Here is a 12469-nt window from a genome sequence, read left to right on the forward strand (position 1 = left end):
CTCATCCAGATGTCCCCTGCCAAAAAAGGCGTAATGTGTGTGGAATCGGGATACATGTTGTATTTACCTTAATTTAATAATTATTCTTCTGGATGACAGTGACCACATCTCAAACATTAATAGTGTCTATTGTGTGATCACCGGTATCAATCACAGCTGCTCCATAATGAATCTCATAAAAATATTCAATCAGTGATGGAGAGGGCCTTTGAGATCCACAGAATGAGTTTCAGATGTTTGCAAAGTACTCTGAGGTAGGCTGCAGCTCACACAAGGGAAACTCTACCAGGTGTTTGCAGTTTCATGCCTGCTGCATAAGTAATGTAACCCATAAAGAGGATTTTTTTTTCCTCCCTCAGAGCAACTCAGCCCAGGGAAGCAGAAAAAATAAGAAGATAAAGAAGCACTTTTAGAAATGGAAATTTTGACCAATAGGGGTGAAATTCACTTCAGTGTTATAGCATTGGATAGGGAAAAGGTAAAATATATTGGGGTTTCGTTCTTTTTTTTTTTCTTTTTTGGAGAGGGTAGAAGAAGGTGTTTTAGATGTAGATGAATGCATGAATATAATCTGAATGCTGAAAATCATATGTGTTCAAATTTGTGACAGAACACTCAGCATTTTCACAAGTTCTGTGGACTATTTTCTCTCCTGTCTTGAAGAAAGTAACATAAATAACTGCATCTAAACTTTTCTCCTGCTAGCCTTGGTCTCCAGCTATGCACCATATTACTTCCCTCTTAAATGATTCCTTTTGATGAAGTATATAAAACCCTAGATTCTTGAGCTAGAACACTCTGCAACCATTCCAAGTTCAAAGAAAACAATGATATGTGTTGGTCCTCTATACTACCATACAGAAGACAAACTGGGATAAGGATCCAGAAAGTTTCATACTTGGTTTCAATAATATTTCCTTCCAATAATTGGGGTTGTGTCCACTGAAAGGATGGGATTATGTCCACTGGAAGCCAGGATACAGCCCTATGTGCTGATCTCGTGTTGCAGATTGCTTTCAGGCCATATATCATCACAATTTTCCTTTAAACAATGCTTCTTTTCCCTAAATGTTTTTCTCTGACTATTGCACATCTCTGACAAGAATTTTTATCCCTTTGACTCAGTGTGTTTGTATTACTGTAGGTGTAGAATATGCTCAATCTTATAGACAGGCCAACCACTATAACTTAGAAACCAATTATCTCATCCCTTGTACCTTCAAAATGAGGCCAATACACAGCAACTTTCTCTCATGTGAAGCCTATGAGTAGTTGTGCCATTACTCACAAGGGAAAAAACCTCAAACCAGCAAAAAAACAAAAGGCCCAAACCCTGAGAGGGAAATCCCATGACAGAAAACTCTCTTGTTAAATTTTCCATTGGCAGACCAGCACACCTCAAGAACAGCTTTCTGTGATAAGTGAAGTTACCTGTTTCTGGAGACCACTGTAAATTTGGAACAGATTAAGAAGGGGAAAAAAAAAAGTTAACCAACATTTATTTCAGCCTTGAAAGTACTGCTGGACTGGACAGCTCTGTTGCATACAAATCTGCACGTCCCAAGCCAAACACTGAGACTGCAGCAGTTGTCATGGCAGAGTATAGTTGGGCCATCAGTCGGATGTGCTCCTTTGATTCCCTGCCCAATTCCAGGGTAGCTTCCAGCAGTCTGAGGCCGAGGGACAGCCTTAATTTGTGGCAGCTGGACACAGTCATTGAGGAACCATATGGCAGCTGGGAGAAGCCAGGTCAGGCCCGTGTCTTCCCCTGTCCTGGGATACCCTTTGCAGAGGAGGGAGGGAAGCTCTGGTGCCACAACGATTCTTCCCAAGCCCTGTGTAGCTTCAGCCCTGGGTCTTGCAAGGTGTCTTAAGGGGACTGCAAAGGGTTTCATGCTAATTTGTCTCCAAATATCTGTCCAGACACATCCTCCAATATCCAGAGAGATTACAGTCGCTATCTCCTCCCAAGAAGTCTCCCCTGGAGTTAAATGCTCTTCACAAATTACACAAAAAGCAAGATATTTGCACCAAGCCCATCATTTCTATACCACTGCGGTAGCAGCCCCCTGGACACCCTCCCATGATATATCTTGGGTGCTGGCAGTTCCCACGGGTTATAGATTAGACAAAGCATCACAGATTTTGGAGCTAGATGCTGCAAGCCATCTGGTTTCAATAAAACTGGAAACTGGGCCAAGTTTGGTCTGCAGAAGTTTCTTCCAGGTACAGCACTGACGTCTTATCTCAGCGGCATCTTAGCTTTTCCATACCCTTGCATTAAAAGTCAAATAATATTTATGTGGATACACATACAGCTCATGTGGCAATCTTGTTAAAATAAATGAATGCAATATCTTCATAGCTGATAGAGTAACAATACTATAATTATAAATTACAGGAAACAACAAATAAATCACAATATGTCTCTCTGCATCCTTTAGGCCCTTTTCTTTGCATTACAGGACTCAGAGTTGTTGTTTTTTTGGTTTGGGGTTTTTTTTGTTTTTTTTTTTTTTTTTTTTTGTTGTTTGTTTGTTTGTTTTGTTTTGTATTGTTGGATTGGTTTTTTTTTTTAATTTTTATGACACCTAAGACAACAGCAGTAAAAGAAAGCTGAAAAATATCTGTCCAAATCTCATATGTGAAAACAGGTTTTTCTATCTGGTTTAATCTAAAAAAACAAGACAGTCTACCTTCCCAAAAGGGCCAGACATAAAAACAACTTTACTTGTGGCTTCAGACATTCAGCAACATTCTGGATTAGCTTTAACCATTAGGTAATGTAAGATTAAAAAAAAAAAAACATTAGCCCTTCCATAAACCCAATTCATGAACCTTCAACTGAATAGTACATTCATGTATTTAATGGATGCATAACCCAAGAAATAAAAGTTTAATAAATTCTTGTATTCAATGACTGGATCAGGATATGTGTCTTCTGTTTAGGAGGTTTTGAAGTAGATGCCCACACTGAACACAAAACTCAACAGCTTTTTCATAAATTTCTTGACTTCCTCCACAGAGGTCATTTGACTTGTGAGCATAATAAGCCATTTCAAAAATTGCTCAGCTCACTCTTCTTTGAGGTTCAGTAGTGTTTGAAAGATATATTTTTAAAAATTTTTAATTAAATGAGAAAAATAGACCACATTTAAAAGTGCTTGCCTTCTGCTGCCCATAGGTTTTGTTAAGTGAAAAAATCCACTACCAGATATCAGAGAGTCAGTGTGATTTAAAGACAAAGGGAAAACCCCTTAGCTCATCAGGTTCACACTTTCCCTTTTGGCCTCACAAGACAATTACCAGGGTTCCTTGCAGGCTGGGAAAGCTTTCCTGTTAGATTCAGGATCTTCTGGTGCAAAACAGAAAACTTTTTCTTTCACAGAGCCTGGCACTCATTTTGAATATGATGTGTGACAATGTGAAATAGAAAATACATTTGGTGCCAAAGATATTATGCTACTAAAAGGAAGCTGGATCCTCTCTTTACTGGTTGTCAGTCAGACTGTATCTTGTGGTCTGAAGCTGCAAAAGCAGCTGCTAAATCTGTAGCTGCAGTGATAAAAAACTGAGGTATTTCTCAGCACTAAGAGTTGCATGAACAAAAACTGAGAGCAACAACGTGCACCATACTGAGCTCTAAAAACTGCCACATTAACTCATTTCACTCCTCTCCTCTGTCTAGAACCACAAACCCACTAGTTAGGTGCGGGGATTCTGGGCCCTTCTGGTTCTCTACCTCTCCCCAAGTGGACAGGGAAGGGCTGTGACCATCCAGGATAAGCAAGGAGGTGGTGGGATCAGGGAAAAAAGTTCTGGTAGCAAAACAATGTGGGACAAGGATGGGCTTGCCTAGGTAGTACAATGACAGACTTACCTTATATTACTGAAATGAGATTTTGTTGACAGATTAGTTTGGAGCTGTTGAACCTCAGGCTCTCTCCTCCTCCCTGTGTCTCCCATGGTTTTTACTCTATTCCTTCCTTCTCATGGTTTCCTTTTTGAGGGATAAGGAGAAGATGGGGCAGAGCTGCAGGAGGAAGGCAGTCTGCAGCACATACCCTTCGTGAGCAGGAATGTCATATGAGGATGATTTGGGTGGAGAAGCCTGAGGATCTGGCAGGAGTGAGCTGCAGTGATCAGTCACGCACAGGGCACAGTGAGATCATAACAGAAAAGAAGAACATAAGCAATGCCAAGGATCTGAGGCTGCTGTGATTTGAATCAGTGCAAACATGTAATGGCAAAAAAATGGAAGAACTTTAAATTTATAGTGGTAGACCTCAGGTTAGAATGAGATCCACAGGTCTGAAAAAAGTGGAAAAGGGAAAACTATGCAGAGAGCAGTATGTGAAGGCAAAATGGAGACATAATGAGAGGATATGCTGCAGCAGGATATTGTATCAGCAACTATGGAAATATGAAAGTGGAAATGGTTAAATTAAATTACATTTTAATGCTCATTCTGGCCTGCTTGACTATCATGAATATTATAATCAAAAGATTGATAATTCTGATATCCTAGCAGAACAGAGGTATACAGTCCCCAAAAAGTATTAGATTGTATCAGCGTGGAAATCCCACTAACAGAAATTTCAAAGATCTCCAGACAGATCCTTAACTGCTTCTGTGGCAGTGCTCATTTCTCCAAGATTACATTTTGTTATTTAATTTTTAAAAAATATCGCTTCTAATAATTAACAAAGATTTGTATCTGAGAAAATAATCTCATTTGCCTCTTAGGTAGGAGGAGATCAAAACTTTGCACAGTGACAGCCCCAGGGGACAAAGGGTGGCAGCTCCAGCACTCCGCAGTGCCTCATCAAGATAATTCACAGTGTCATAGGCAGCAGAAACCCACAGGTGCTAAATACAACCTCCACTAGGAGCCTGTCCTCAACAGGTTTTCCTGAAGAAGCTTGCTTTTTGCAAGGGAGTTGGCAGACATTGTATTCGGAATGAGTGCTGTTTAGCCAAACCAATGAATGAACCAGCCCACTCACTCACCAAAATGACTGAAAGCAAAGATATTCATTGGGCTCCTTGTCTGTCTGTGACAGAGAACTTACTCATTTGCCAGAGGTGTATTTCTCATTGTTGCTGTGAAAGGTAGCAAGATTTTCAGAACTTTCAAATTTTCAGAACTTTATCCATAAGTGTTAATGATTCTGCTAATACAGAGAAAGGATACAGTGACAGGAGGAAAAAAGCCAAGTCCTTAAAATAAACTTTTTTTTCCAAGCCACAAATAGCATCTCAGCTTTCCTTTTAATAAGCATTCTGAGTTGGATTGCCAATGCTGCTATTGCAAATTTCTGCCAAATTTCTCCTGCAAATTTTACTCAATTTTTAGTCTATCAAAATCATATTCACCTCAGCTGGAGTTTTATTGGCATTGTAAATGAATGAAAACCCTGAGCAAGGACTTTGGAATGTGACTGAGATATTATATGTCTTTGCATGTGTGTTTATTAATTTTTAAACATTATTATTCATACCCTCTGGAAGCAAGAGAAAAGAAAAAAAATATAAAGGAGGGGATGTACTATAGGTTAGTTTAACAAAACAACAATGATTTGCATTGCTGCTGACAACTATCTTGACTCTTCAGCACTGAGAAGTGCCAGATGGTGAATTTGGAAGAGTTAGCAGCAAAATATGTGACCGTCCCAGGTTCAGGGAGTCTCTGAAAGAAGGATTTGGAAACTGGAGCTCCACATAAGGATACAATCCAGAAGCAGATCTCAATTTTATTGAAGAGGTAGCTGCAGGTAGCGTGCAGTGCATTAAAATTCCTTTGAGGTCTCCATTCTATTGTTTGTCTCCAGCTGCTGAAAATAAGAAGGAAAAATCTCTTAATAATGTGTGTGTATATATATATATATATACACACATACATATACATATACATATATATACATATATATATGTATATGGAGTTATATATGTGTGTATATGTGTACATATATATATGTGTGTATATATAGGGGAAGAAGAGACTTACAAGGAAGAAGTCAACTTAATAAATAAGTGCATGTATCATGGAAAGCAGGGACCTAGAGCAGAGTTCCAATTCAGTGTTTTGGGGAAATATTCAGTGAGTATACTGATAATATATGCTGCCCAAACAAACATTTTCCGTTGACTGATGTTGCCTGGCAGGATTTCACACCTATACATTTTATTGTGAAGGAGTGGTCACATATCTGGCCAGCCAGGGTTAGAGTGACCAGCTGGCACTGCTGTGTCAGGGAGACAACATATGAATCCAGCCTGAGAGTCAGATGCATGTTTCTTTTCTTAACACAGTCAACCCTGCTAGGAGATAGGAGGCAAAAGAAATGGTGCATGGCATTCCTGTCTCAACACTTCGCATCTCTAGGTACTTATCCTTCTATCACCAAGAGGCAGACATGATCTGAGTGAGTTACTCCATCTGGAGGTGCATATCCAAGATACCCTGGGTAAATCCCACCTCTTAGGGTACATATTCTTCCTGACTACACTGAAAGCCTTTAGGTGAGATCTGAGTGCCTGAACAGACACATCATGGTCAGCACCTGAGGGTGACCCACATGGCCTCTTACTACATCCCCAAAAAAGCACAAGTCTCTTGTAGATCATCTTCTTTGGCTCTAACTTTTAAAGGAATATTTTCATTACATTTTACAGCCTGTTGAAATGTCCTAAATGTCTCTGGACACATTTACAGTGTAGCCAAGCACCTGAATTGCTCTCCTTGTGAGGGAGGAGTAACCAGGTGAACACAAATCCATTTTGTGTTGTCAAAAAAAATTTGCATTAAAAGAAACGACAGGAAGGCATTGCATATCACAGCAACAGGCCATTGAAGACATCATGATTTCTCCAACAGTGTTAGTTATACCTGAAAGAAAGAAGATATAAAGACAGGAATGTTTGAAATTTCCTATTAGTAATGTCCCACTTACCAACTAGTTTCAGTTTGGGAGTTCTTGATTAGGATATGGTGCTTGTGTATTTAGTAATCTTCACTGATTTTTCTTCCAAGAACATGTTCCATCTGGCCTTGAACTCAAACTGACTTTTACCAAAAACAGAAGCAAAAAAAGACAAACATCCTGCCTTCTCCAGAAGGAGTACAGAAACGTATCCAATAATAAAGTCCTCAAAGACCATGTGATCACTGCTGGCTTTGTAAAAGATAAATAGAGTGACAGAGCAGAAATGATTTGCAATTATATTCCTCTAAAAGTGGTGTTGGGACAGGTTACAGGTAAGACATGTAAACATCCACTGAGTTCCACAAAGGCAGATGCAAGACGCCAAAGACTATGCTAGTCTGGAAAATATTGGCCTTTTTGAAGTCCTGGGGAACTATAAGGGATTATGTCAAGATAATTTTTATATACACTAAGCAATGAAAATAAATTATTGCAGTATAGATGGAAAATGAGTTCCTTTAAACATCCAGTATGCATCCTTGCTAATTCTTTAGTAAAAATAGGACATTCTGCTTTTTTCCCTTTCTCCCATTGATCCCAAATTTAAAATACTTGTTTTCAAAACTCATATACTACTATAAATTTTACAATTGTATTCATAACCCCTTATTGCTTCATAGGTTCATGTATTAAATTAATTTATATTTCAAAATATAAAACCTGGGGAAGATATCTCGTAGAATATAAATATTTATTTGTAAAAGCAGAAGTGTAAATACTGAGATAGGAAACAATGTTGATATGGAAATCCCATGGCAAGTCCATTTGAATGAAGGCAAGAGAACATGTCAGTAGCATAAGGCATAATATAGGAATTATGAATGTTCCAAAATCACATGTAATAAACTCAGGAAATACATAGTGAATATGGGAACAGGCTATACAAAATTGCAGAAGTAAAGAAATCAAACAACCTGACAAAGATCTCAGGTGACAATGATTTTTTCCTCCTTTTGAGTCTCCAAAGGGCAGAATTCAAATTGTCATGAATGTAAATAATTACAAGAGAAGATGGTAAATTAATTACTTGGACAGAAAAAACAACGTTGGAGTACTCATAAGGAACTGATTTTTAGCTATTGCCTTGTGACATAGCTGAAGATACAAGAGACCTAGAGTAAATTACAGCACCTCTCTGGAGGCTGCTGTGTTCATTAATACCAGAAGCTGTATTTCACGTGCTCTCTGGACACTCTTTGTGGTCACTAACAGTTGTGCAAAGCCAGAAGAACCCCTCTGGCAGCTTTAGATGTACCTTTTGAACTCCGGGACTGTAACAAAGATGAGACATATGCCTGGGGACCTTCCACAGGCCCAGGTTTTGGGACTCTGGTGCTGCAGCCATCAGAGAATACTGAATGGAATAACAGTAGGAACTGGAGAGACTTTGGTAGATGTTTTCATAAGTTTACTGAGTTCAGAACTGGTCTCTGAGGAAAAAGGATGACTAATGCATAATGGCATAACTTTAAAAGTGAACCTATAGAGACATAGTAGGAAACTACACACTAGTCAGCTTGACATGAGCTGAGAGCAAAAGCCTTTGAAACTCTTTTAAGAGTCAAAAAGGAGAACATTTGGAAAAGAGCAGATTAACAGAAAATAGCCAGCATGGTTTCAGGAAGGGGAGGTCACCACGGCTCACTAGCAGAGGGGAATTCTTTGCGGATGTTACTGCTGGGCTAGCGAAGGGGCTGTGGTGCACCATCACTGAAGCTGGGTGTTCCTCAAAGCAATCTGACAAGCCCCACAGTGGGACTAAATGGACAAGGTACAGAGTTTGTGGAACTGGAGGAGACTGGACATTCAGACTGAGTAGGAGCTGAAGCAGAGACAAAAAATGATGACCTAAATGACGACTACAAAATTTTAAAGATGAAAAGTAAAAGAGGGCTCCAAAGTGCTGCAGAAACTTGAACTGACTTGAATAAAGGGAAAAAAAAAAAGAGAGAGAGAGAGAGAGAGAAAGATACAAAACCAAAACAAATAGAAAAGCACAAAAAAGTGAGGAAGGCTTGTTACTGATTTAGCAGACAGTGATCATAATCACCAGTCCTAGAAAAATAATAAGCTTCTCAATATACCGTAAGCTAGGTAAGAATTGCTATGGTCTTTTCATATAAGAGGGAAAACAGAAGCACGACAATATTAATGGTTTGCTCAAGCTAACACCTCCTGCTTCAGCTATCTGGCTCATCAGCAGCACTTGAAAGAGAAAGGGAAAACCTTGGACTAGGATCCTCATATATAACTAAAAAGGAAAATGTTTTTTCAATATCTTGTTTTAAAATTAACATTCTTCAAATCTGAGGGAAAAATCTTGTGATACAAGGGAAAGATGTTGATTGATTTTCCCTGGGAATCTGTACATTGAATTCCACCCTCTGCCCTCCCTGATGAGGTCCCCAGTGCTGAGAGTTCTCAAGCACCCAAGTTTGACTCAGGGCGATTTTTTCCAGTTACCCTCACAGCCAGATATTTTTCAGAAATACCTACCCTTTATCTTCTGGTAGAAATATACCATACCTGCTGATGTATCAAAGATGCAGATGAAAATAACCCCATAATGCAATTGCATTTCACCTAATTGCCAGCCAGGAAACAACACAAAGTTGCTCACATCTGGAAAAAAAAAAAATCCTAGAGGAAGGTCCACAAACATGTATTGCTGTTACCACCATATTGTTGACACCACTTGCAATAAACCCACTTTTTATTTAATTAGTAGCCTTCTGCTGTTCCCCAATATCATGATTCTCAACTGCTGCCACATGGACCCCAGTTCTGGGAGCCATGCCAGAGTGTAGGTGCAGCAGGGAGGCTGCAACCCTGTCAGTGGGGATTGAGTTTTTTGGTTTGGTTTGTTGTTTGTTTGGGGTTTATGTTTTTGGTTTTTTTTCAAAAAAGTCTAGGTACTCAAAGCTCAAGTCGGCCGCCTGGGAAAAACTGTGATCCTGGAGCGCCGTCCAACTGCCATGAGACCAAGCAGCTTTGTTCCAGGCATAGAAATGCTGGGACTGCTCAGCCTCCTGTGCTATGTTAAACCTCCCCTTGAAGTAATGAATCACAGAGCCACAGATTTCACTGTACAACCTTTTCCAGGCTTCTCCTGCTGTTGACGGGAACTATAAAGGCGAGGACTTTCCTCTGACTGCTTGTGGGTTTCAAGGCCTCTTTTTCCTTTCCTTTTCTGGTGCTTCTTTGCCCTGTCTTACATGTTGTAATTAGCTTTCCTGGAGGAGTTTTACAAGATGAAGATAAGAAACAGCTTATCCCAGGCAGTTGTTTGTCTTCACATTTTCCCTCGGAAAAGAAGAAAAAAAAACTTCTAAGAACTGAGTTTCTATCTGAACCATTATTTGAGGGGCTAGAAAACAGAAATGCTCTGGGCAGTCAAGCAGGGAACTTTAATAGGAATCCAGCTGAAATGCAATAATGCAAATATTTGAAGGGATTTTTGAGGAATTCCAGGACAACCCACTCCTCCCTTTTTATTAGCTTCACCAGTGCTTGATAAGGTGGTTACATTTTCCAAGTGATTGATAAAAGCCACTTTTTAACCACCATTCAAAAAGCAACTATGTGGCTGCATGATTGTGTTACCCTGAGAACTCTTTTGAGCCATGCACAGAGTTGACATTTCCTCTTCCCAATCTCACTATTTTTGTGAAAAGAAATATTTGCTTCCCTTTAACAACCAGCTTTTGGAGTCAGCTGAGTGTAGCTGGGAGACAGCATGACAAATATTGCTAAGCCACAAGGTGATTTTTTTTTTTTTTTTTTAATAAAAGGTTGGGACCTGGGTCTCTCCAGATAGTCTGGTACTTACTACCTCAGTATCCTGTGAGTTTGATCCTGTAGTTAGAAGTCTACAGCTTGGACCACAAATTGATAAAACTGAACTTGGCTTCCCTCACACATTCTTTGCAGTCCTGGTTCTAGTTTCATGATGGAGGTCAAGCTTGTACATCTTACAAAGATGGTTTGCTTGCTTAGAAAAAACTGTGGAACTCCCTCCTCCCACATGCTGTAGAAGTCAAAATACCAAAAAGCTTTAAAATATAAATAAACAAATTAATGGAAGTCCACAAGGGGTGATTAAACAGGAAGATACAGACATAACTTCTAATTCAAAAGTGCCTAGGCTGCAGACTGCCAGAAAGGAGGTAGAAATATAGAGCATATATCACTGTAAGATAACCCTGTTTTCATGTTAAGGTATTCTTTTTGGTAAAGCAATGATGCAGTGTCCACTAAAGAGCTAAGTAGCCTAGCAGATGTTGAACTCAGAGTTGAGCCCTGTGAGGAGGAAGTAATTTTTCACAACACTGAGCTACAGCACATATATTTTATTCTGCACATGTTCCTGTTGCCATCTCTTTTTTTCTGAATTTTGTTTTGATGTATGTGCAACTTGTGTTCAGCTTATAGAACAGGCATGTTACACACAAGAGGACTACAGCATCTGCCAAGGTAGTATCTGGCTGCAGGGCTGCATATTTAGAGGAGGTTTCTATACAAGGAAGAATGGGAGGTCTAGGAGGGGATTTTAAGATGGATTGGGGATTGAATGGCAGAGAATTTTGAAGTTTGAGATGGGTTTGGTGAAAAGAAATAAGAAAATTTGGTTCCTGTGTGGGAGGATAATGAAGAAATTAGGCTTAAGCTTAATATGGACACCCTTTTACCTCTGTTCACATGGGCATTTTTAATCACAGTGAGCTTTCTGAAGGGAAGAAAACAAACTTGCTTTCTTCCAGTATTCTCTTTCTCAAAGACATGCACAGGTAAAAAAAAATGCACATCCCTGACTGTCCAGTTCCTACTCCTCCTTCTCATTTCTGCTACTGGGACCACAGTATATGTTTTTTATTCTACTGGTAGAGTTTAGGGTAGTGAGAATGTCTTCACTTTAAGTGGTGATCTTGACTCACTTCAGAGAAGTCTGACTGTTGAGCAGCTTCCCCCATGGGAGAAAAAAAAACAGACTCCATGGATCACTCATTCTCCATCCCAACCTATCCTGTCTCCTGCCTTATTGAGAGGAATATGTGTTTGAATCTCTGCCTCTTTGCTCCTTCTTACCTAACAGATTTTCAGTCCAAGAGAAGAGGCTCTTTTTAGGTCCTGAGATTACAGACTATCAGGGAATGACCCAATTGGAGGTGTTATGGACACCTCATCCCAGAAAATAATCAATTAATCTCAACTTTGTCATGTCTCCTGGGAGAAACTTGCAGCAGTTTTGGGGTAAGTTGCAAGAACACCGTTTTTCAAAGACATCACAGGAGAAGATAACTGGCTGACCAGAATAATTGCATGAGTTCAAAGGACTTGAGGAAGAGGATAGATATACTGACTGCCAAACAAACAAACTGGCAAACACATTTTTAGTATAAATAATATTAACTAGATTAAGTTCTCTGCATTATTATGGATTTTGTAAAAGTTTTACATGTTTTTTATAAAGGAAAAAAACAAGC

Source organism: Onychostruthus taczanowskii, unplaced genomic scaffold (assembly GCF_017590055.1).
Source record: "Onychostruthus taczanowskii isolate IOZ18803 unplaced genomic scaffold, ASM1759005v1 scaffold170, whole genome shotgun sequence".
NCBI classification, from domain to species: Eukaryota; Metazoa; Chordata; class Aves; order Passeriformes; family Passeridae; genus Onychostruthus; species Onychostruthus taczanowskii.